The sequence below is a fragment of the Thermobia domestica genome, chromosome 8 (genome assembly GCF_964235325.1).
Source record: "Thermobia domestica chromosome 8, izTheDome1.hap1.1, whole genome shotgun sequence".
In the NCBI taxonomy this organism is placed as follows: domain Eukaryota; kingdom Metazoa; phylum Arthropoda; class Insecta; order Zygentoma; family Lepismatidae; genus Thermobia; species Thermobia domestica.
In genome coordinates, this window is record NC_137461.1 from 174,668,741 (window position 1) to 174,693,950 (window position 25,210).

A 25,210-nucleotide genomic window follows, 5' to 3' on the forward strand; every position below is an offset into this window, starting at 1 on the left:
TTTAATATATAAGTTGCTTTAAAAAGAAAGAAAAGGACTTTTAATGCGAAGAACACAGACATCGACTTCTTAGGGTTGACCTAATACATATGAATGGTAACCATTCTTTAACTCTCTCAGATTTTGTTCCGTTTTTATTCTTCAATGTGGAGTTTCAGTTATGAGTAAACTATATTTGTGGTACCTCAGTCTTGTATGGAAAGGTAAGCAGCACCCACCTGTTGATGGCTCTGCTGTAAGGAATCCGGCCACACAACCTCTTCCTCCTTTTTTTTGAAATACACACACCCTCTCGCTCTCTCACTCTCTCTCTTCTCTCTCTCTCTGTGTATGTGTGTGTGTGTACATTCACTCTGCTAGAGATGCAAAGGCTGGAAAGTTTTTCCCACAACTTTTTTTTTCTTTCCTTGGCAACATTTGGGCCCTTTTTCAACATTTGAGCTTTAATGAAAAAATTGGAAGTTTTCACCTTTCCCATTATAAGACTTAAAAAAAAAGAAAACTTAAGTATTGCATAACGAAGCAAGGGGAAAAAATAGAAGTTCAATAATCAAGGATATAATCGACCACTTGATAGGAACCAAAAGTTCATATCAGTTGGCTCCATGGGCTTAATTCGAACAAATTGTTAGTAGAGCTATTGGGATAATGTTCAACGATAAAAATGTTTTTGAGTGAAAATTTAGCAGCAAAAATTGTTCTGTAAATGTAGTAGTTCAGACGTGCTGGAACAAAATTATCATTTAGATGCATAAACTGAAACTTCAGTTTGTAACATTATGTAGATGGTTACGCGGAACACGTGGAACTATTGATCAGGATGTTAATTAGCTGCACCGACAAACAGGGCCGGATTAAGGGGACCTAGGGGCTATAGCCTCGGGCCTCCAGATGGATAGGGGCCTCCACTCTGACCAAAATCTCAACTGGCTGGATCTAAACAGAATCATAAAGATACAATAGTCATCATAAAATAAAATATGACCAAAAATATGAAATATATTCCCTTAACTTTTCCACTGTACTTTTACAGAAATGTATTAGGTGAAATCAGTAGGGGCCGTATATTTTTTCTAGCCCCGGTCCTCCAAATCGGTTAATCCAGTCCTGCCTACAAACTACAAGAGGCGATTCCTCACAAAATAAATAAATAATAATAATAAAAAAATGTTCATATGGACCTGTGAGGAAAACTGCATAATTTGAATTAGAGCAGTCGTCGAAAAGCTAAATTTCAACACGCGCTAGTTCGAATTCGAGAAACCGAGGAGTGGTGGCCCATATCTGCGTAGAGGAAGTCATATATACGCAGTTCAAAAATGTATATTTCATTAATGTTCAATGGGTGTGTAACGGATTCACTATAGGGTATAACTCCCAGACATACTGTCAACACAGGTCTCAGACAAAAGGCAAAAAGCAAATTTTTGCAACAGTGGGCACGGAATGCTTAGGTGGAAAGTCGGAAGAGTTAGAGAATGTCATCACCACGGCCTTTTGTGTTGGGAATAACGCGGGCAGCGATATTTTATTTCACGCTTATACGCGAAAGATAAATAAATAAATAAACAATAATAATAAAACGTGAAATACATCGTGACAACATACATCGCAGCTTGCGTTATTCCGAATATGAGGAACCCTGGATCTGGCGGTTTCTAACACTTCCGACATTCTGACAAAGTATTCTGCGTCCTCTTTTGTCAAGGTTTCACTTTTTCCCAGCTGGGACCACGGGCGTCTCTGGCGGGGGGACGCGTCCCCCCAGTATTTTCAAGTACAAAATATTCAATATTGTATTCTAATTTAATTTATTTACTAACGACAGAATAACATAAATTATAATAATAATATTTATTTAGAATATAATATTCAGGCTGTGAAATGATTAGAACAGAGTTCTTGATATACCTCAGAGGGTCCGTGAAGGTAAGTAGAAAGATAACAAATGGAATCGAAGATAATAAACAGGTTGAGCTAGGTAGTACCATTTAAATCACTTTCTTTGATGTCTCCCCTAAATTTTACATGCCAGAGACGCCAGTGTTGGGACCCATTTTGAAATTGAGCATATCTGAAAATTCTGTTGAGAACATGCCTGGTAAGTATACTCAGTAGAGAATCCCTAGCAAATAGATTGTACATTGATGAAATATACATTTTGGAATTGTGTACCGGTATGTGTGACTTCCTCTACACTGTTAAGGAGCGCTACTCTACGGTTCATATGGACCGCCACTCCATATATACAGGATGGACCATTTATATTAATGAATGTAGCTTTTATATACATCGGGACAGCTTTAAAGGGCTCTTTCCCCAACCACTGCTTGTTTTCACCCCCACAACCCTCGGTTAATCCTCGCGAGCGTTTAAGAGTCTTCATCCCGGCGAAATTAAAATACCGCTAATTTTGTAGTAATTATGTGATATCTTCAAATAGATAAAAAATAATCGAAATGTGGAACAAGAGCGCCCTAGACAATATTATTTTACATGAGAAACCGTTATCACTACTCACTTATCTGCTTTCGATTTCGAGCCATTTTGAAAATCGGCATTTATTTTCGCGTTTCTAAACAGCTGAAAACGGAAAGCAGCTAGGTGACTTGTGATAAGGGTACCTCACGCAAAATAATATTGTCTAGGGCGCTCTTGTTCCATATTTCAATTATCTTTTATCTTTTTGAAGATATCACATAATTACTGTAAAATTAACGGTATTTTAATTTCGCCGGGATGAAGACTCTTAAGCTGTTACTGTTCTCAGTGTTGCCGTACCTCCGATCCACTTGTGTAGTTAAAGTCCGGCAAAATAAGGACAAAGCTTTCCTTCCTATTTTCAGTTAATAACAAAAATTAAAAAAAAAAAAAAAAAAAAAAATCAACTAGGAAAAAGGAATTGAGGCAACGTTGGTTTCTAGCCAGAAGGGATCATAAATCTCTACCACGTGTCGCGGAGACTAGTTAGCGGAAGGTTTAGAGGGGTGGACAGGGTTTTCAGAATTCCTGGAAAAAGAGTCCTCTCTTTCTGTCCCAATCTATATTAATGAACAAACAATTATGAAATTTTGTACCGTGCAAATACCGGCAGTGGGACATTGTTTGATATATCCTGTGATACCACAAATTAAAGTGTTGTCAACCCAAGATAAAGATTTTCTTTTTCAAATGGCACTACGTCAGTTGATTGTTACCTGATCAGGGTAGCACTGCTTAATTTGGCACGTGGCGCTAGTATTGCATTTATGTGAGTTTCACAGCAAATTCGGAAGCGGAGAGTCGAACTGCTGCAATGTAACTAACGGTTTTTTTAAAGTTGCTGTTTATATGTCATAAGTGGCTGATCTGTTTGCACTTAATAAAGAACGATATAAATTACGGATATAGTTGTCATTGGACTTAGGAATGATTCACCATCCCCGTAATAATGAAGACTTATTGTGGATAGGAATAAGTGCATGGAAATTACCAATGCGGGAAGAAGACAGCACAATTCAGTGAGCTTCTACCATGCATTAAGCAGATTGTACAAAAATTACTTTTTATTTGATTTCATTACAAAACAGGACCAATCTGTAAGAATAAAATAAAAGACAGCGCCAATAACTAACAGATTGGCTTTTTACTCGTTTATTTATTTATTATTTTTCTTTATTTCTTTTACAGACAGGGTTCATAGTTTGGAGCAGAGCTCCTTTGTTCCTAGTTTGGAGCAGAGCATGCCCGAATGTTTAATATACAGTATATTTAGCTAATGTATGGGTGTCGTACATGGGATAGGCCCACCAACCGGATGTTCTATCCGGTCCAGACCCTCTTAAAACTTAAAAACTTTTAAAATAATGTATTTACGTTTTATCTACGTCAGGGACGTTTACTCCTCCCGGACTCTCTCGAAACCATAGGTGTCCCAACTCGTGAGCTCGACACTCACGCTCAATCGGGCTCGGGCTCAATAATTCAGCGCGAGCCCGAGTGAGCCCGAGCCCACTTGAGATTAGTGAACGCGAGCCGCAGTGAGCGCGAACCCAATCGAGCGAAGTGAGTGCAAGCCCGAGTGATCGCAAGCCCAGTTAAGAGAAATGAGCGCGAGTGCGAATGAGCGCGAGCCCAGTTCAGAGAAGTGATCGCGATCCCGAGTGATCGCGAGCCCAGTTGGGAGAAGTGATCGCGAGCTCATGTGAGCGCGAGCCCAGTTGAGGAAAGTGATCGCGAGCCCGAGTGAGCGTGAGCCCAGTTAACAGAAGTGGTCACGAGCCCAATTAAGAGAGTGTGAATGAGCGCGAACCCAGTTCAGACAAGTGATCGCGAGCCCAGTTGGGAGAAGTGATCGCGAGCTCAAGTAACAGCGAGCCCTGTTGAGGGAAGTGAGCGCGAGTTGAATTGAGTGCGAGCCCGCGCTCACTTCACACTCACGCGGACTCATTTGCTTTAGAGTCAAAAAAAATAGGAAATTCATTTCATGTGCAGAATTGTAAAGGAAGAATTAAAAAACTTTACAAAAAGAAAAAGCACATTCTTGAGGTCTGAGCTGTCATTTTATTGTCTAGAGGACTTCAAACACCTTCGATAGAGAACCGACATTTTCATGGCTATTATAAGAGGGTGGTATTTGAGGCAGGTATTTGTTTTTTTTCTTTTAGTAACAACTTCCATGACCCAAGTTTTTTTTTTTTTTTTTTTTTTTTTTTGTGAGATCCTAGAGTAAGGAAACTACTTGACCTTACGAAGTAGGAAATTTATTTACTAGCAACTAATGAAGCTGTGCGTTCAGAGAAAAGTCGAGCGAAATAATTATGAATTATTTAATTGTAGCTTCTCTAAATCCCAATAAACAAGAGTAGCTCTTAAGAATGTTGATAACTTGCACCATAATGGTTATTCAGCCCATTAATTTATATTAGGAAACATAGTTTTAATTTTTTGAAATAAAAGAATTTTAGCCAGTTAATTTTACTGACTACTTCTTCTTGAAATCTTTAAACGTATTCTATGCGAAATTTAACCACTGTATTATGTAATTTTAATATATAAAAATAAAAAACTAAAACAATATTACATTGAATATTTTTAAAGCAAGGAACCCTTAAATAGGCCAAAAGAAGAAATTAGTAAAATTGAATGAGTAAAATCTCGTCTATTTAAAAGAAAAATACTTCCTCATATAAGTCAATGGGCTATTAAAAAAGAGAAAGATAGCAATTCAACATAAAAAAAAAACACCTGCTTTCATTAAAGTCTTTTTTCGAAAGCTATCCTGAAACGATGGCATGTCGTTTGTTACAACCAGAGCTAAAGGTGAAGGAAAACACGGGAGACGTCATCTCCCACTTCCAAAAATATCTATGGCGTCCCACCACTTCCTAAAAAATATAGTGGACAAAGATAGGCACAAGGGATGACATGACGTCATGCGTTCCCCAACCTTTTCAGATCGATTTTTATCCCTGGTTACAACTCGATTTTGATGTTGTTTGACAATATTTTCATTACGGATTTATCAAATCTTATTACCGTGAAGATTAGCACATACCTGACGAAATAGCTAAGGGTTGCCAGGCACTTATTCATATTGATTCACTGTGAATAAGTGATAAGTATTTTCATCTTCCAGACGAGCGAGATCTCATATAACCTCACTGATGAAAAAGAATATTAAGCTCCAAACAAAGACAAAACATTCTAAATTTCATGATAGCTTCGTAAATTGACATAATTACACTTCCTCTTTTAACGCAGTCCTTAATATTACCTTATTTTTTATAAGTTCTATTTTTCCGTTATGTTACGCCATTAAAGAACCGGCTTTTAATATACATAAGGAAATTTACAGATGAATTGAAAACTAGAACCACAATATGCTTACCATTTTCGAAAGTATTACACATAACTTCTTGACTCAAACTGATGTTATGACGTAAATTTCATTCATAAACATCTTTATTGAGCTTTCATTAACTTCTAATTTCCTTTGGTGTTGTTTTAACAAAATACAGGCTATAATCAACGCATACTTTCAAATTTTTAGTTTTAATACTCTTAAATTTGGTCTAAACTAAGAAATGTTCATATTTAATGTATTTTAGCGGTCAATATGCTTTCAAATACATAATTAAAAGTAGAGGTTGCTCCTGGGGTAAGTCACAAAGTTAAAAAATTAAAGTTTTCTTGCTTCAAAGTAAGGGGAAAAAATAATCTAATGGACTTAGAAGATGCAGGTACGAATGGGAACACTATTGTGGGACTCCAGGTTCCAGAAAAACAAGTAAAGAAATCGCATTAAGACTATAAAGAAATCGCATTAAGACTATATCATCCCGGTATTCATGGAGGTGTCATATCACTTAATAGGCCTATTTTTTCATCAGAAGTTGGAAACGTAAAGAAGTAAAGAAACTACTGCAGAATTAACTTTAGAAAATACTAGCAGCGTTCACCCCGCTTCGCTGCGGTCACCCCGGAACGCAATAAGCTTTGTTACTTAGATAATTTTTACTTTTTCGCTTTCAAGTGATATGATAAAAACCATAGAAGATTGCAGTAAATGTTAACATTATATCGCCTGTCATTTATGTTAACCCGCCCCGCTTCGCTGCGGTCACCCCCGAACGCAATAAACTTTGTTACTTAGATAATTTTTACTTTTTCGCTTTCAAGTGATATGATAAAAACCATTATAACGCCTGTCATTTATGTTAACCCGCCGAGTGACACGGTCATGCGGGTTGCATATACATACGTTTATTTTTATACCTATGATGAACTAACAAAGGATTTGTACGTAATGGACACCTGAATGGTCAATTATCTCAAGACACTGGTAATTGAAAATTAAAGTGATATGATAAAAACCATCTAGGGTCCAAATCCTAATAACCCCCCAAAAATAAAAGAAATTGGTTCAGCCGTATTAGCGTGATGAGCGGACAAAGGATTTGTACGTTCTCTTTTATATATATAGATTGCTCGTTTGTTAATACAAACTATCCACTCCCTCAAATTCTAGATAGAGGCCAACAGGCTATACGCTCCCTTGTTTATGTTCATGGCTGTACATGTATTACAATATGTTATCGTGAGCATTTCACAAGCCAAGAGTAACAGAGCCATCTAACAGTCTGATGATCACTTGGCCGAGAGGCCCGCGAGCAGAATGTATTAATTACATGTATTACTTGCAGGATTTAGTCATAGGAGCCACAGGGGAACATTATGTTGCTAAGACGACACTGGATAATAGATTACACTCTATCTCGGGACCCGACTGGGAGCAATCGGTCCAATCCGCTGAAGTCCGGCCCTGATTGTTGTATACGACAATTAATATAGTAGGAAAGTTTTCTTTTAGTTTGAAGCAACAAAACTCTTTTAATTTTTATCCGTGTTACTTCTCTTACAAGCCCCCTCCGATTAAAAGTACATTTAAAAAAAGTTAGAAAATATTTTTCTGCTTTTCCCTCTCTATATTAAAGTTATTGCTCTGGAGGTATACACTACCAAAATTTCTCAAAAATCGCTAATTTTTAGTGCTTTGATTAGCACATCCCTGTAGGATAGGCCGGAACTCCTGCAAGTATTACTGGAACCTATGAGACCATTGATATTGCAATACCCTCTGAAGTACTATTATTTCGTTGTGTTACATTCAAACCGATATAAAGGGATGAGAGAAAGTTCCCTTTTACCTTTTGGTTTGCTTTTCGCTTCCGCAGAGGTAGCTGTTTTATTATAAAATGGTTTTAACCAACACTTATAGTCACTGATATCAGATCCTGTTACTTCCTTTACCAAACGTTTAGCAGACTTTCGGGAAACGTTTAGCTCTTGTTATTATAAGTTCTGTAATTTCACGTATGTTGAATACCTGTAATGTCTCCCTAAATTTCTACTTCTAATTTTACTTCTAAAGCTGTCTTCTCACAAAAATATTAATAAATAAAAATTAAAACCTAAGAATCTGTGTGTTAGTTAAAAACAAGAGATATCTATGCGTAATGTGGGTGTCGGACATAAGCTCACCGGCAGAAAGCTCACCGGACATAAGCTCACCGATGGTATTATATTACAGGGACGGACAAAAGATCACCGATAGCAAACATAAGCTCCCTTGAAGGACTTGTAATAAAATTCACCAAATATTGAAATTCAGGTTTTAGCTACTTCCTAATCAGAAAATGGAGCTACTATCTTATATGACTTATCTATCAGGTATAAAAAATAAGGACGTTCCGGAGTTGCGTTGTATTAAATGTGGGTAGACCTTGAGGAACTTGTAATAAAGTGCCCTGGATATTAAAATCTAGCTTTTGACTACAATTACAAATAGGCCAAATAACTCGGTAGAAAGTAGAGTTACTAATGTCGTATAGCAGTTAACAGATATCAGAATAAAATAGGGTTGTTGCAAGTTTAATGTGTGAAGAATGGGCAACAGTAAGCCTAATTTTGGCCCTGGAAATTTACGAACCAAATTTTTCTTATAAGCTTGGCAATTCATCAACTGCATTAAAATAATTTCATGATTAGGGATGAATACTTACATAATAGAATTTGCTTGCTAACAGGACTGGTGATTCTGTTTATATATATATATATATATATATATATATATATATATATATATATATATATATATATATATATATATATATATATATATATATATATATATATATATACGAAATCATCATACTCAGATATATTTAGGCCTTGCTTCTTTGTGCTGCCGTCGTGCTTGCAAACACTCAAACAAGTCTCTTTCTTATTTACTAACACTAAGCTTTTTTTTGTTCATAAGTTGTTTTTATCTTAGTAAATAAGAAAGAGATTCATTTAATGAGTATTGGTCTGCAAGTGTGATGACAGCCTTAAGACTTGAACTCTGCAAAACTCTTAATATTTTATTCTGATGTCTGATAACTCCTATATGACATTAGTCATATAGCCTATTTTCTATTGAGGAACTAGGCCTACTAGTAGTCAAAGCCCAGATTTAAATATCAGGAGCATTTTATTTCAAGTTCCTGAAAGTCCGCCCACGTTTAATACATTAAACCCTGCAACATCTTTATTATTTTATTTTTATATCTGACAACTGATATATAGCATTAATAGCTCTATTTTCTACTGAATTAGGCCTACTGCTAGTCAAAGTCTAGATTTTAATACCTCTTTATACCATCATACGTTTTTCTAAAGCGAAATGAAATATATCTCAGATACTTTCAGCCATAGGGAAAAAAAAGAAAATGAAAAATTAAATGAAATCTTTAAGTTTTACGTCTCACGTTTATGCCGGTTAGGCTAAAGGAGACGGTGATTATGAGAAATGAATGAAATGGTGGAATGAAGAAAGTGGGAGAACCCCTAGACAACCCACGAGCACGGTGTTTGTCCACCACAAAGTCCACACGGCGCGAGCTGGGATCGAACCAGGGACCCCAAGCACCGGAGGTGAACGCTCTACCACTGAGCCACCGCGGCCGTGTACATATATGTACGTTATATACGTCCATTTGTATATGAGATCCTGACCGCCCATATTGTTTCATACGGAAAGTATGTACACATGGAACATTTACAGAAAGTATTAAAACATGTGTTTTCAGTTATACGTTTGCAGTACGTTTTGTAGTACTTTGCAGTCCAAAAACTACAGGATTTACAAATGTAACATACGATTTTACGTACGCCACGTACACTTTTTTCTGAGTGTATGGTTTTCAAGCATGGTCTCGGATACATAGCTATTATATACAGAGCAAGACAATGAATGAGCCTCGAGGCTTGGCAATACAATAAAACTTGAAGGTGAAGGTCTGCTTTTAACATACCTGGGATTAACTAATTTTGTTGTACTTACTACATGCAGTTCCTGAGCACAAAATTATCATCGGCCAAGTTCGAATTCCGCTTCACTGAGTCGGGGTTGGATAGTTAGTTGCTTAACAATGGGGTTGGGACGGGGGAGGGTTAACATTCTTCAGAGCACTATCACTTTGAATGCCTTGGTGACAGGGGTTCAGAAGGTGTATACTGGATTGTGGACTACACAATGGTTCAATACTTGCACTATCACATTCACAATCAGTATATCATACTGTAATTTGGACATCTTCGTTACGCTGATTAAACAATAAAAACATCACCTATAATTTATTCCTAATAAAAATCATTGGACAAGCCCTTCCACTGGTCTAGTGTCTAGCACGCGCGACTTTTGTGATCGATTCCCTGTGGGAAAGTATTGAACGACAGTGGTTCCGATTCCACGTTAAAACCATAAGTCCATGTCTCATATAGCCTCGCTGATGAAAGGGGAAACTGAAAAATAATCAATTAATCAATCAGCAGTATTTCAAATTTCAGCTGCATAAGCAACCTATGACTTGTAGGATTAGTTCATTTTGTTAAAGCACCTGTTATAACGAAGTTTAGTATTAACGTGTCACGTATTTCTACGAGATAAGAAAAAAAATTTTGTAACTAAATGATAGCTCTATCCACGTAGATTCTGCAAACAGAAACAATGAAAATCGATATAAAGTGACTCACTACAAAAATCGATTTAGATAATAGTTTGGCCTGCCGCAAAAATAGGAAAAGTTAGAAAACTCCGATTAATTGTAACAACTCTATCAGGGATTGAAATTCGAGGGGGCATACGCAATTAATAACTACATGAAGGTGTACAAGCTCGCGAGCGTGGCTCTTGCGCTCTTGCGCTATTATCACCTTGTTGAAGCGGCTTTCAGTTTATCACTAAATAATTAATCAACTAAAACAAAAGTCAACATTTTCCATATTTTCACATATTTGGTCATATATCACGAGTTAGCCCCCTCGGAACATAAGCATCTTGGTATCATTATATCCACAGACATATATCTTCATATCCATATTATTGTCTTGTTGAAGCGGCTTTCAGTTTATCACTAATTAATTAATCAATTAAAACGAAAAGTCAAAGTTTTACATATTTTCCCATATTTGTTCATATATCACGTGTTATCCCCTTCGGAACATAATCATCTTGTTATCATGAAATCCACAGATATATACCTTCATATCTATATTCTTGTCTTGTTGAAGCGGCTTTTCGTTTGTCACTAATTAATTAATCAATTAAAACGAAAAGACAAAATTTTCCATTATTTCCCATATTTGGTCATATATCACGAGTTACCCCCCTCGGAACATAATCATCTTGTTATCATTAAATCCACAGATATATCCCTTCATATCTATATTATTTTCTTGTGTAAGTGGCTTTCAGTTTATCACTAATTAATTAATCAATTAAAACAAAAAGTCAAAATTTTCCATTATTTCATATATTTGGTCATATATCACGTGTTATCCCCTTCGGAACACAATCATCTTGGTGTCGCTCAGTCTACAGATACGTACCTTTATATCCATATTATTGTCTTGTTGAAGCGGCTTTCAGTTTATCACTAACTAGCAGCGTTCACCCCGCTTCGCTGCGGTCACCCCGGAACGCAATAAACCTTGTTAATTAGATAATTTTTACTTTTTCGCTTTCAAGTGATATGATAAAAACCATAGTAGATTCCAGTAAATGTTAACATTATATCGCCTGTCATTTATGTTAACCCGCCGAGTGACACGGTCATGCGGGTTGCATATAAATACGTTTATTTTTATACCTATGATGAACTAACAAAGGATTTGTACGTTATGGACACTTGAATGGTCAATTATCTCAAGACACTGGTAATTGAAAATTAAAGTGATATGATAAAAACCATCTAGGGTCCAAATCCTAAAAACCCCCCAAAAATGAAAGAAATTGGTTCAGCCGTATTAGCGTGATGAGCTAACAAAGGATTTGTGCGTTCTCTTTTATATAATAGATTAATTAATCAATTAAATCGAAAAGTCAAAATTTTCCATTATTTCCCATATTTGTCATATATCACGAGCAGAGTTGGCGTGGGTCAATGAAAACTTGACCCACCACCCACCGTGACCCACGACCCACTGACCCACCACTCACCGTGACCCACGACCCACTGACCCACCACCCACCGTGATCCACTCTGACCCACCACCCACCATGACAAACCACCAACGATGACCCACTCTGACCCACCACCCACCGTGACCCACTCTGACCCACCACCCACCATGACCCACCACCCACGATGACCCACTCTGACCCACCACCTACCATGAACCACTCTCATCCACTTTGACCTACTCTGACTCACCAAAATCCATCGTCATCAACTCTGAACACGATCCACGGCCTCTTCTGTACTGACTAAGAGTTTCCACTTGTAATAAAACAAGAGTGTGAAATTGTCACTAATCGGAGTTTGAATTTCTAGTCAATCGCTTAAGCACCACTCTGATACAATAACGGTGGATCTGACCTTTACGATATAAAATGGTAAAGTGTTGGTCAGTAAGGAAATTGAAACAGTTCGAGGTGGGGGGAAATTAGTGTGTGCCTAAAATATACTTGTACTAAGAGAGTATTCTTGCAAGTGTTAATTTCTGAACGCATTCCAAAAGAAACTTCTATTCGCAGGAAAATATCCCTGTACAATATGGAAAAGGTTATGGTTTCTCAGTTCACAGTATTTTTCTCACCAAAAACTTGAAAAATCAGTTTTTCATAGTGTATAAAGGTGCTCTGGTACCCTATGTGAGAGCATTTCCATAAAGCATGCTCATAATTGTAATTTGTGTAATCACTAAAACACCACGTTAAATTTAAGTTACAAATATGCATAATTTCAATTATTATGAATATTTATTCAAAGTAGTTTACCTAAAGCAAAGAAGAGACTTATTAAAAATTAGGTACAAAGTTGAGTTGAGTTGAGTTGACTTTAGTTTAGCGTCCCTTTCAGCAGCGAGGCTATATGAGACGTGGACCTACTGATTAACGTGGAATCCGAACCACATGAGCTCCCGCCGGGAATCGAACCCGGGACTCTCACGCAAAAGGCGCGTACGCTAACCGCTTAGCCACGGAGGAGCTCGGTACAAAGTTGAATAACATAAATAAGCCATTAGTAATACAAGTATACATTTTCTGTAACTCGTAATTTTCCACCTTAAAACAAATCTGAAATCGGATTTATTTCCTGTTGATAACTTTTTCGTGGTAAATCGTCCGCAGCGGAATGATGTCCATCCTTCAACCAAGAAATAACTAGCTCGTCTATTTCGAGCTTGTCTAGCGGTGGGTCATTAACATTGATGAGCAACAAATTAGACAATGTTTGAGCACTTAGTCTATTTCTAATATCAGTCATCTGTAAATTCATAAGGGGAAATCCCTGTTCGCACTCTGTCGTGGAAATTGATAATACTTCTACCCGATTTCTGCAACTTCTCATCGACAATCTACTTGTTAGACTTAAGTCTGATAACGATTTTTCTTGGTCAGGTTTGAAATACTCAGCAAGAAGTATCATCTCTCCATCACCATACAACATCTTTTCCATATCGATCATGTCAGTTGGCAATGTCGACCCATGTAGAACAGAAACTTCATCTACCACGCCTTTGATAGGGAATCTTGTGAATAAATTATCAATTAAAGCCTGATAAACTGATGATTTCTTATTTGTTTATAAATTTAATTTTTGTAGTTACACATGATTGTTTGATACCATTACCAAGTTCCCTCCCCCGTCTAGAAAGCGAAAGGGAACGAGGTTCCTGGAAAGTGTTCAGAGGTGAATGGGAATTTCCCTCCTTCCCCTTCAATTACCACACTGCTGTTTGCCATGTGCCAAATTACGATGAATTTAAATTAAATTATCATAATATAATTATTTCCTTGTTGAATTATCAATACTTTTCAGTGGAAAAAAAGGATGAAATTTCAAAGTTCCAAATCAAAGTAAGTAGACCAACGTAAAGGGAAAAAAAAAAGTGTAAAATTTTCCATACAATTATGCGTACAATCTAAACTTAAAAGTTCCGTGTAATTAAGCTTACAGTACAAATTTTATGCCTATTTTTCTCACAACTTTATGGGTTGATTGCCCTGTGCTGTAAGCGCTCCATATAATACCGTAAACATAAGCTTCAGCAATTATTATAACAGAAAGCAATGGATATATGAAGCCAAGCACTGTATTTTTTTGTTTCTGTTTTTGTTTCTGTTTTTTTTTTCTTAAATAACATCGATCATTTTCGATCATTTTTACTAGAGATGGCACGAGTCGAGCTGAAACCCGACTCGACTCGAAACTCGACTCGAATTCGAGTCGAGTTTCGAGCTGTGTCAAAGGTTGTTTTCTCGAGTCAAGTTTCGAGTCGAGTTACTGTTTTTGAGATCGAATTTCGAGTCGAGTCGAGTTTGGTACATGGCTCGCTCGTTTAGCTCGTTTCAGCTCGATTTGAAATCATGGCCTGATTAAACTGTAAAGCGAAAGCCATGAGAAATGTAAGCCGTACTGTGGAATACTTTTAGTGTTGCTCACGAGAGGGAACACTGCTTGCATCCCATCTCGTCTCGATAACGAGACCACAATAGATTTTTTTAAAAAATAAAAGGACAGCCTCAAATGTCGTGAGCACCAATATATGTATATACTGTAGTTTTTACCATCAAGGATGAGACCTGCACGGTCGTATTTCTGAACCTAAGCAGAAGCCCAACCCGGGTACTGATGTCAACAGGCTCGGCTCGGTTCAACTGAGCAAACAGCTCGAGCCGGCTCGTTTGGGATGAGCCATCGGCTCGGCTCAATTGAGCCGATGGCCTGAGCCGACTCGTTCGGGATGAGCCACCGAATCGGTTCGGTTCGGCTCAGGTGAGCCATCGGCTTTGGCCGTCTCGGTTAGGTGAGGTGTTGACTCGGTTCATTTCTCGGTTCGGCTCGATAGTAGATGAGCTGTGAGCCGAGACCCTAAGCCCGGGCGGAGCACCGCGGTGATTCAGATAACTGCTAACTCCAGAACAGAAAAATAACAGGGTTGCCGGGGTATTCTAAGATGGATATAGGCCTGTACATGATGTGTCTCATGTAACCCCTCTTTAATCAAATTGATGTAGGCATCAATTTATCTCCTGGTATACACCTTTATGCTATAGCCGTGTTGAAGCAGCTCTCACGTTATGAATACTAGTAATTAATTAATTAATACGTAAAATTTACCATATTTTCCAATATTTTACATCTCCTTGTCTTTATATATGTGACTGTGTATAGCTGTGTTGAAATGGCTCCCATTATGAATGATTAATAAAAGGGATAATTCAAAATTGATCACTTTTCTGAATATCTTATCATAGGCTATATGGAGAAATTACTAATTTTTCAGTATTAACATATTGCTTTATTAGTCTGTTTTTCTGTTAGTATCAATCATTATAAAGAATTCTAGTTACAAAAGAAATCATACTTAACTTTAAATTATCTTCATAATACTCTTTAGTAATATTCCTATATTGTCTTTAGCTTTATAATTTTCCTATGGTATTTTTAAATTCCTCATATTTAGAATTTCTTGCGAGAAGAATAATCGTCATCTAGTTTCTACATATTATTATTATTATTATTATTATTATTATTATTATTATTATTATTATTATTATTATTATTATTATTATTATTATTACCAATATTATAAAAAGCCTATTCTGGATAACAACGTTGTTATTTGTATAATATGGGCAGCTCGTGGAAACATAATTGTATGCCACATTTTCTGACTTTCGAGTAAGTATGAAAAGAAAGTTCATCATTCCTATGCAATTCGATACAATGACACATACCAAACAAGTTTCCCTTGTGGTTTAATACCAATCCAGTCCACCTAATACCTTAATTTTATCGGAAGTGACAATTATCATGATGTTCGATAAATCCTCTCGTATCATGGTAAAAACGAGTTGAAATCTTTAAGTTTTATGTCCCGCGGTTTTGCCGGTTAGGCTAAAGGAGACGGTGATGATGAGAGATGAATGAAATGGTGGAATGAAGAAAGTGTGAGGAAACGGGATAATCCCGAGAAAACCCACGAGCACGGTGTTTGTCCACCACAAAGTCCACACGGCGCGAGCTGGGATCGAACCAGGGACCCCAAGCACCGGAGGTGAACGGCTACTGAGCTACCGCCCCCCACATATCATGGTAAATAAAGTGATGACTTCGCTTCTTCTTTTGTATGGCCGGAAATTCTCTTTTATCTTATTCATTGGAGGCAAACTGGACCGCAACTGAACACGTGTGGTTTATTGTTCAACAGCCCTGCAACTCTGCAAGTAAACAAGTTACCACCAAACGGAATCTGTAATCAGAGGTCCCTCCCTACAGGGGTTCAGACTTTTCTTTACTGAATAGTTTTAAGCTCTTTCCTTTTTTATAGTAGGCAATAAAAATAGGAGAAGAACAATATTACTTTTCTGCGGCAGTGTGTCATTTATTTGAGCAAAGCTATGGTAGTCAAAATTTGCAGACACTCCTCAAATAACAGGAAGAATCCCACAGCTATTTACAAAGGCAATCGGAAAAACAAGTTCATTTCTCTGCTTTCACGAAATATTTACATGTGTGACACTTTGCGTGCTGAAATTAATAATAATAATAATAATAATAATAATAATAATAATAATAATAATAATAATAATAATAATAATAATAATAATAATAATAATAATAATAATAGTGAATATCTACAATATATTATCATTATTCATACTTTATCTTATTTCTGACAGCAGTGTTACATAAATAATTTTGTCTTCTTCAATCACAAGCCACTGTTGTGCTTATCCGATCTAAATCTCTCCATATCGTTCTGCTTATTTACTTAGTAAAGTACTACTAGACTAATATTCATTCAAAACAATTCTTTGATCCAATACTTGATCCAATTTTTTGTTGTATATACCCACATTCATATCCAGTTCCATCTAAAGAAACTAGTGTAAAAAAATATTTGTTCCCGAGCGTTATAGTAGTGTATGATTGAATTCCGGATATATGAAGGCCCATAAATATGCAAATGACATATGGGCCGTTAAAATTAGTGCAATATGCATTGGGCCGCGGAGAACTTCGCATTTGAATCAATTTTACACGAATACCGAGAGAACACTTCGCGAATGTAGCATAGATTGTGTCTTAAAGTTACTCGTATACAGACCACGACAATAGTCTAGGAGACAAAGTTTGTGTCTGTCTCGTATCGAAAAAGTATCGTAAAAGTGGTGGTCTCTTAGGAATTGTATATGTACCTGAAAACGTATGACTTCATGCCCACCATCAGTCATCTTTTGCAGAATTAAGTGAACGAGAGATATATATTTATTTATTTATTACTAAGCTAGCAGATACAATCTCAGAGGCCATTTTACACTGGAGCACTCAAATCAACAATAATAACAACATTGGAAAATGAAGTGGAAGGATGGCGGCCAGGATCTGTATTTTAAGGTACCATCTCAACATTGACCTGGTGTAACTGAGGAAAACCCTGGAAAACCTCAGTCAGGATACTGAACTCTGGATTCGAGCATGGGACCTTCCGATTGCGAAGCCAAAACGCTGTAATAATAATAAATCTTTGAGTTTTACGTCCCAGTCTTATGTCGGCTAGGATAAAGGAGATGGTGATGATGAGAAATGAATGAAATGGTGGAATGAAGAAAGTGGGAAGAAATGGGCGGGCCCCGAGAAAACCCATGCAGACGGTATTCGTCCACCACAAGGTTCACTTGGCGGGAGCAGAGATGGAACCCGGGACCCCATTCACCAGAGGTGAACGCTCTACCAATGAGCCACGGCGGTCCTTATAATAATAATAATAATAATAATAATAATAATAATAATAATAATAATAATAATAATAAGAAGAAGAAGAAGAAGAAGAAGAAGAAGAAGTGTCATTTATAATAATTGTATTGTGTATGTATAATACTTGAAGAGAGTACTTGAATTACACATACGATAGGCTCGATTTGGCTCGTTTTGACTCGACTCGAAACTCGAACCAAATTCGAGTCGAGTTTCGAGTCGAGTTTGGAGGAAATTTTTCGAGCCGAGTTCTCGAGTCAAGTCGAATTTCAAAGAAAAATCGCTCGAACTCGCTCGTGCCCATCCCTAATTTTTACAAACCAACTCACTACCAATTTTCCATATATAGAAAAGTGCCCCTCCCCCACATAAAGGAGAATTTTAAAATTGCTAGGACACATTATGTTTATTTTCAATAAAGAGTTAATACACTGAATTTCAGCTCCGTAAGTTTAACGGCTTGCGAGATACTCATTTTTTTTTTCGTAAAAATTTGGATCCTCACTACCTCCTTAGGATATTATGCATTATAATAAAAGCAATATAACATCCCAATTTGGATTAAGGCCGAACTATACACCAAAAGAAATTTCATTTGACTTTGCAATTTGACCGTGATGATCAGGCACACATAGTTACATGTAATTTTTTATATATTACAGTGATTCAAAAATGTATTTTTTCCAGTAGTTAGCTCTAAAAGCTCACAGGTCTCGAAAGCCAAGTTGTAGTGTAAGTCCTATTGCTATTATTACAATTAAAAATATCAATATCCAAAAGTGCCTGAAGTTCCTTTTTCACTTGGTTAGATATACTCGCCTCAGGTAAGTAGACAGAAACAAGTGGAAAAGGAAGGGAAACGAAGGTCTTGAAAGTAAAACGGAGACAAATTTACCAGTCTTCAGAAGATACTCTCTATAATGCAGTGAGCAGAGAGGGTCGGTAGATCATACTGAGTCGGTGGGTCGCAGTGGGTCACGGTGGGTGGTGGGTCACAGTGGGTCATGGTGGGTGGTGGGTCACAGTGGGTCATGGTGAGTGGTCGATCACAGTGGGTCATGGTGGGTGGTGGGCCACAGTGGGTCATGGTGGGTGGTGGGTCGCAGTGGGTCACGGTGGGTCGTGGGTCACAGTGGGTCGTGGTGGGTGGTGGGTCACAGTGGGTCATGGTGGGTGGTGGGTCACAATGGGTCACGGTGGGTGGTGGGTCACAGTGGGTCACATGTTGACCCACGACCCACTCAGAAAACTTCACTCACCGACCCACTGACCCACTCCATCTCTGATCACGAGTTACCCCCCTCGGAACAAAATCATCTTGGTATTAGGTAATCTACAGATATGGGCCTTCATATCTATATTATCGTCTTGTTGAAACGGCTTTCCGTTTATCACTAATTAATTAATCAATTAAAACGAAAAGTTAAAATTTTACATATTTTCCCATATCAGCTCATATATCACGCGTTATCCCCCTCGGAACATAATCATCATGGTATCATTCAATCTATAGATATATACCTTCATATCTATATTATTGTCTTGTTGAAGCTTCTTTCCGTTTATCACTAATTAATTAATCAATTAAAACGAAAAGTCAAAATTTTCCATTATTTCACATATTTGGTCATATATCTCGAGTTACCCCACTCGGAACATAATCATCTTGGTATCATTAAATCCTCTGATATATCCCTTCATTTCTATATTATTTTCTTGGTGAAGCGGCTTTCAGTTTATCACTAATTTATTAATCAATTAAAACAAAAAGTCAAAATTTTCCATTATTTCATATAGTTGGTCATATATCACGTGTTACACCCCTCGGAACACAATCATCTTGGTATCATTCACTATACAGATACATACCTTGATATCTATCTTATTGTCTTGTTGAGGCGGCCTTAAGTTTATCACTAATTAATTAATAAATTAAAACAAAAGTCAAAATTTTCCATTATTTCACATATTTGGTCATAAATCACGATTTGTCTCCCGCGGAACATAATCTTCGTATTATTAAATTTACAGATTCATACCGTCATATCCATATTATTGTCTTGTTGAAGCGGCTTTCAGTTTATCACTAGTTAATTAATCAATTAAAACGAAAAGTCAAAATTTCCATTATTTCACATATTTGGTCATATATCACGAGTACCCTCCTCGGAACATAATCATCTTGGTATCATTAAATCCACAGATACATACCGTCATATCCATATTATTGTATTATTGAAGCGGCTTTCAGTTTATCACTAATTAATTAATCAATTAAAACGAAAAGTCAAAATTTTCCATTATTTCACATATTTGGTCATATATCACGAGTTACCCCCTCGGAACATAATCATCTTGGTATCATTAAATCTACAGATACATACCATCATATCCATATGATTGTCTTGTTGAAGCGGCTTTCAGTTTATCACTAATTATCAATTATAACGAAAAGTCAAAATTTTCCATATTTTCTCATATTTGGTCTTATATCAAGAGTTACCCCCCTCAGAACATAATCATCTTGGAATCATTCAATGTACAGATATATACCTTTATATCTATAGTATTATATTCTTGAAACGACTTTCTCTTTTGGAATAATTAATTAATTAATTATGGTGAAATGACAAATTATTCCATATTTTCGATTATTCTATCATATATCACGAGTTACCCCCCTCTAATCTCAATCATCTTGGTATCATTGAATCTCGAGATTTATACCTTCACATATATATGATAGTCGTGTAAAAGTGTTTTTCACTTTGTGACTAATTATTTAATAAAAGTGGCTTTCACTTTGTGACTAATTATTTAATCAATTAAATCGAAGGGTCAAGTTTTTTCCATATTTTGTATATTTAATCGTGTTTTACGAGTTATCCCTGGAATGTCAATCAATTTTTCATCGTTAATTCTCTATATGTTTAGCTTAATATCTGTACTATAGCGATTTTGAAACGGATTTCATGTTAATTAATCAATTAGAACTAAAATTCAATATTTTGCATGTTTTGAATATTGATAGCTTGTTTTTTCCCTATGCAGTGATAACGAACTTGATATAATTTTATTTCTTGTTATGCAGTTTTGTGTTTGCATTGTTGCTGATTTAAGCAACTTTTTAATTAATTGTTGCTGAATGTGGAATTAATTGTGTAGTTATTAATTAATGAAAATGTATGTGTAATTGAAAATGTAGTTGTATTTCTGGTGCTGTTTCTTGAGTCTCTCTTGCATTTACTCTGTATCTGTTGTAGGTTGTTTGCATGGTCAACTTCTTTAATTTCACTTAATGACATTTAAATTTTTCTAATGATTTTTTTATCAGTTAATAAATTAATTATGTTGTTGAGATAAAGTATGCTTCTCGATTAGTTACATATCGCATTTTTTGATGAAAGAAACTATTATTTATTGAACAAGTAGTTGTGTCACACTATTCAGGAAGTGAAGGAGTTTTCTCCACATGTTGCAATCTATTCTCTCCATTAATGCGCCTAAGTAAGGTTGGTTACGTATTATTGAAATGTGTTTTCAAATTCCAGGAAGGCGCGGTGGCTCAGTGGTAAAGCGCGCACTTCTGGTGCGCGTGCGCAAAGTCTCTGGTTAGATCCCCGTCACGTGTTTCTGGTGGTTAACACCGTACCACTGGGTCTTCTGAAGGTACCCCCGTTTTGTCCCACTTTCTGATTCCAACATCATCATTCCCTTGCTTTAATTATTGTCTCCCTTATATTAAAGGGCAAACCTTGGACGTTAAACTGAAGGATTTCATTTTTCTTTTTTTAAATTTATTCCTATAGGAATAAAATTTTCTTTTGTATATATCAGCTCCCTTTCGAAACCCAATTTCTAACTCTTAGTCGTCTATATCATGGCCAAACTTAGTGTTTTCCATCCATTACTTGATGAGATTTTGTCCCCCGTATAGAGTGACACATTGACTGAAATATTTAATATATACAGGAACATTTGGTAAATCAAACTCTTTAAGAATGATAAACGGACATAATAGAATACGTTCAGAGTAATATATTTCGTTTATTTATATTAAATTAAATAATTGAAATCTTAATTTGCAACAAAGCTTAGTTATTAGATCAAAAAAAAAGTTAATTAATAAATAAAGTATAATGTAGGCTTTTTATTAACGTTATATTACATTTCATACACACTATTCTACTTAATTGTACTTAATGACTAAGCTATAAGTTGAGAGAGTGCAGGGAATACTCCTTGTGCAATTACTGAAGTATTATCAAATAATATATACGTAAGTTTAATCATTCCCTTTTAGGATATGATCCATTGATTGGGCTATTGTAAAAGTTCACTTTTAGTATTGGAGACAATAACCCGAACAATAGAAATTGTATTGGCTTGAGAAGGACAAGGTCTCCTGTGTTAGCTGTGAAGGAACTTTCATCCATTTTACTACCTTTTCCCATCAACCACACATCGTCACCGGAAACCTAGAAGTCAGGTTCTTTATGTCAACGTACAGGAGGACTAAATGACAAATTTTTATTGCCTCCACTACTATGGAACTAACTTTTTTTTTTCATGAAAAATAAAACAGCAATAAAACAGATGTACAAGGACAAATTTTGTTTTCAAATATTGAAAGCAGAAAACATTGTCGAGCTCTGAAATGCATCTCATGTTATTCGAGTTTCAGGGGTTTCGTATAAAACCTTACTTGTTCTATTTGCGTACTTTAACTGATTTATTTTTCTATTTTTAGACACTACTTTTTCGTTTTCTTTGCCGTTGCCTTTATTATTTTTTTTCGTGTCTCTGTGTTTCATCTCCGCAAATGAATTAAGTTATACATTATTATTATTATTATTATTATTATTATTATTATTATTATTATTATTATTATTATTATTATTATTATTATTATTAATAATAATAATAATAATAATAATAATAGTATTTTGTTTGTTGCATTATCGGATACTGCATGATTTTACTTTATCTTAGTTAATATTAGTTTTTATTTATGATACTTCATTTTTATTCAAGTATGTAATCTAAGTTTATTGTGTGTTGATTTCTATGAGTTTGGTTGAATATGTCATGTACCTGGTGCCAGGCTGCACCTGTGGCTGTGTATGCTGTTTGCTGCCTAATAAACCAAATCAATTATTATTATCATACAGTGGCGGCTAATGTTAGTGTTGCAGCGTTGCGCAACGACCAAAGTATTTCAAGAAAAAAATATTATTAGCAATAATAGTAAAGAACAGAAAAAATACTTTCTAATACTCCCACATATAGTTGAAATAACATATTTTTTTACTTCTGTAACTGTCCGTTTCGTTAATCCGTTTTAAAAAGCGAAAAATAATCCGTCACAGAGTCTCAAATTTATATTGTGTTGCAGCTAGCATGCAACGACCAGATTCCTTCAGCGCGGGAATTTGAGTGAATGTTAAGTCGTCTTTCCCCTATCTCAGAAGTTAAAGGGACTGGTCGTTGCAGTGCTTCTGCAACACAGCACGGTTTCCAGTGAACGAGAAGGTTTTTCGCGCTAAATAAGCTTTCTGAATTTCATTTCACTAGCAATTAACAAATGGAATTTGTTTCTATGCATTCATATTTTTAAATTACGGTACTTATACTGAAGCAAATCAATATAATGACAATTAAAAAAAGTGATAGCAGAATTACAAAATAAGGAAGAAAATATGTAGTAGAGCAGAAATCAAATGAAAGTAGATCCGCATTTACAAGTTAATTCTTAGCTTATATAGATAATGAAGGTTTCTTCTACAGTAATTTGTGAATCAAATATTAATAAGTCAATATGCAGAATCTGACCCCCCTCTGTGGATAGTATTTTAGTATATACATATTTCTTTTATAAAATAAGTATATTTTATGCTCTTGATAAAACTGTATGGTGGGGAACGCCACATTGAATTTGGGACTAGTTAGCAATGCTCAGGGGCGTAGCCACGGGATCCACCGGGTCCGGACCTCCCAAAAATTTCGAAACTTGACTAACATTTGTAGACTTTCCTAACGAACTATACTTGATTAACAGAGAAATGATTGATGTACGCTAAATATTTTATTTTACGCCTCATCATGTACTCTTTCTTTTCTTATAGAAATAATCGTTCTATCATTTTTTCTAAAAATATAGGTGACAGTAATTAAGAATTTCTTATCTTTTCGGGTACAGTATAAGACAGGTTCGTTATTACGTAGACGTATTGGACCTTCCTCAAATACTTTGGACCCTTCCGAACTAACATGTTGTTCCTATATCTGGCGGGTTTCAAGGTTGCTTTCCAGAGCGTTGATAAACATTGTTTCGCCTCATGTGGAAGTATATTATGTTCATCGTGCATTCCGTAACAACCAAGACGGATGATTTGGAATATAGTTCTTTTTTCTTTTACGCACAAGTGTGTGTGTGTGTGTGTGTGTGTGTGTGTTGATATATGAATAGGATTGCCAACTCTGTAAAATAAAAAAAAACCGACACTTCCTCAAAATTTCCTGTGATATAGGTCTCAGCGTGAAGTATCTCTGTTCGGACCTATCCATGGAAATGAAATGTACTATCGTGAACAAAAGTGCATTAACACATATATTCTGTATGTCCTTAGAAGATTCACTAATAAGCTTAATAGATACATTGTAAATTAAAATTAAAAGTAGTGGTTGCTCCTGAGGGAAGTCACAAAGTTAAAAAATTAAGTATTCTGCCTTTTGGCCGGTCCTGGGACTGATGAGATTTTTTTCGTTTCTTCTTAATTTTCAGTTTGGACCTTGAAATAAGTAGGTATGTCTAGGATTCTACACTTGAATAGCTTTTATTGCCCTCTTAATTGCTTTTATTGCTTTTATGACTGTGTAGATTTGATGTCAATATGGCCGTGTCGGCCTTGGAGAGGTTTAGGGGGAGGTGGTTTTATTACCCTGTTTGTTAGGTGGTTAGACGGGTTCCTGGAAAAGGTTGAGTGTTAGGATGGATGGAGTAGTTTCTAGAAAAGAGGTTGAAGGACATGATTTTGATAGGGTTGTTTCTAACAGCTATGCTATGATGAAATTAATTATTCTTTTATTTGTATTCTCCTAATAAATTAATCGGAACAATTTGTATTGGATTGCTTGCTAAGCAAGCTCCTTATTTATTGGATTGTATGCTAAAGCATACTCTGCTTATTTATTGGATCGTTTGCTGTGCAAACTCCTTATTTATTGGATCGTATGCTAAAGCATACTCCATAGAACAATCTCTGATTGTGATTATATTAATTAATTCTTTTAGTAAATTAATTGGAACAATTTCTATTGGATTGCTTGCCCTACAAGCTCCTTATTATTTTTCCCAAATCGTATGCTAAAGCATACTCCATAGAACAATCTCTGATTGTGATTATATTAATTAATTC

The 25,210-nt window shown here is 36.0% G+C and overlaps 1 protein-coding gene across 1 annotated transcript in view; it reads left to right on the forward strand.

Moving 5' to 3' along the window:
• The window catches only part of LOC145693356 (uncharacterized), a 1,437,468-nt gene that overhangs the window by 946 nt on the left and 1,411,312 nt on the right, over window positions 1-25,210 (forward strand). The window lies entirely within an intron of this gene.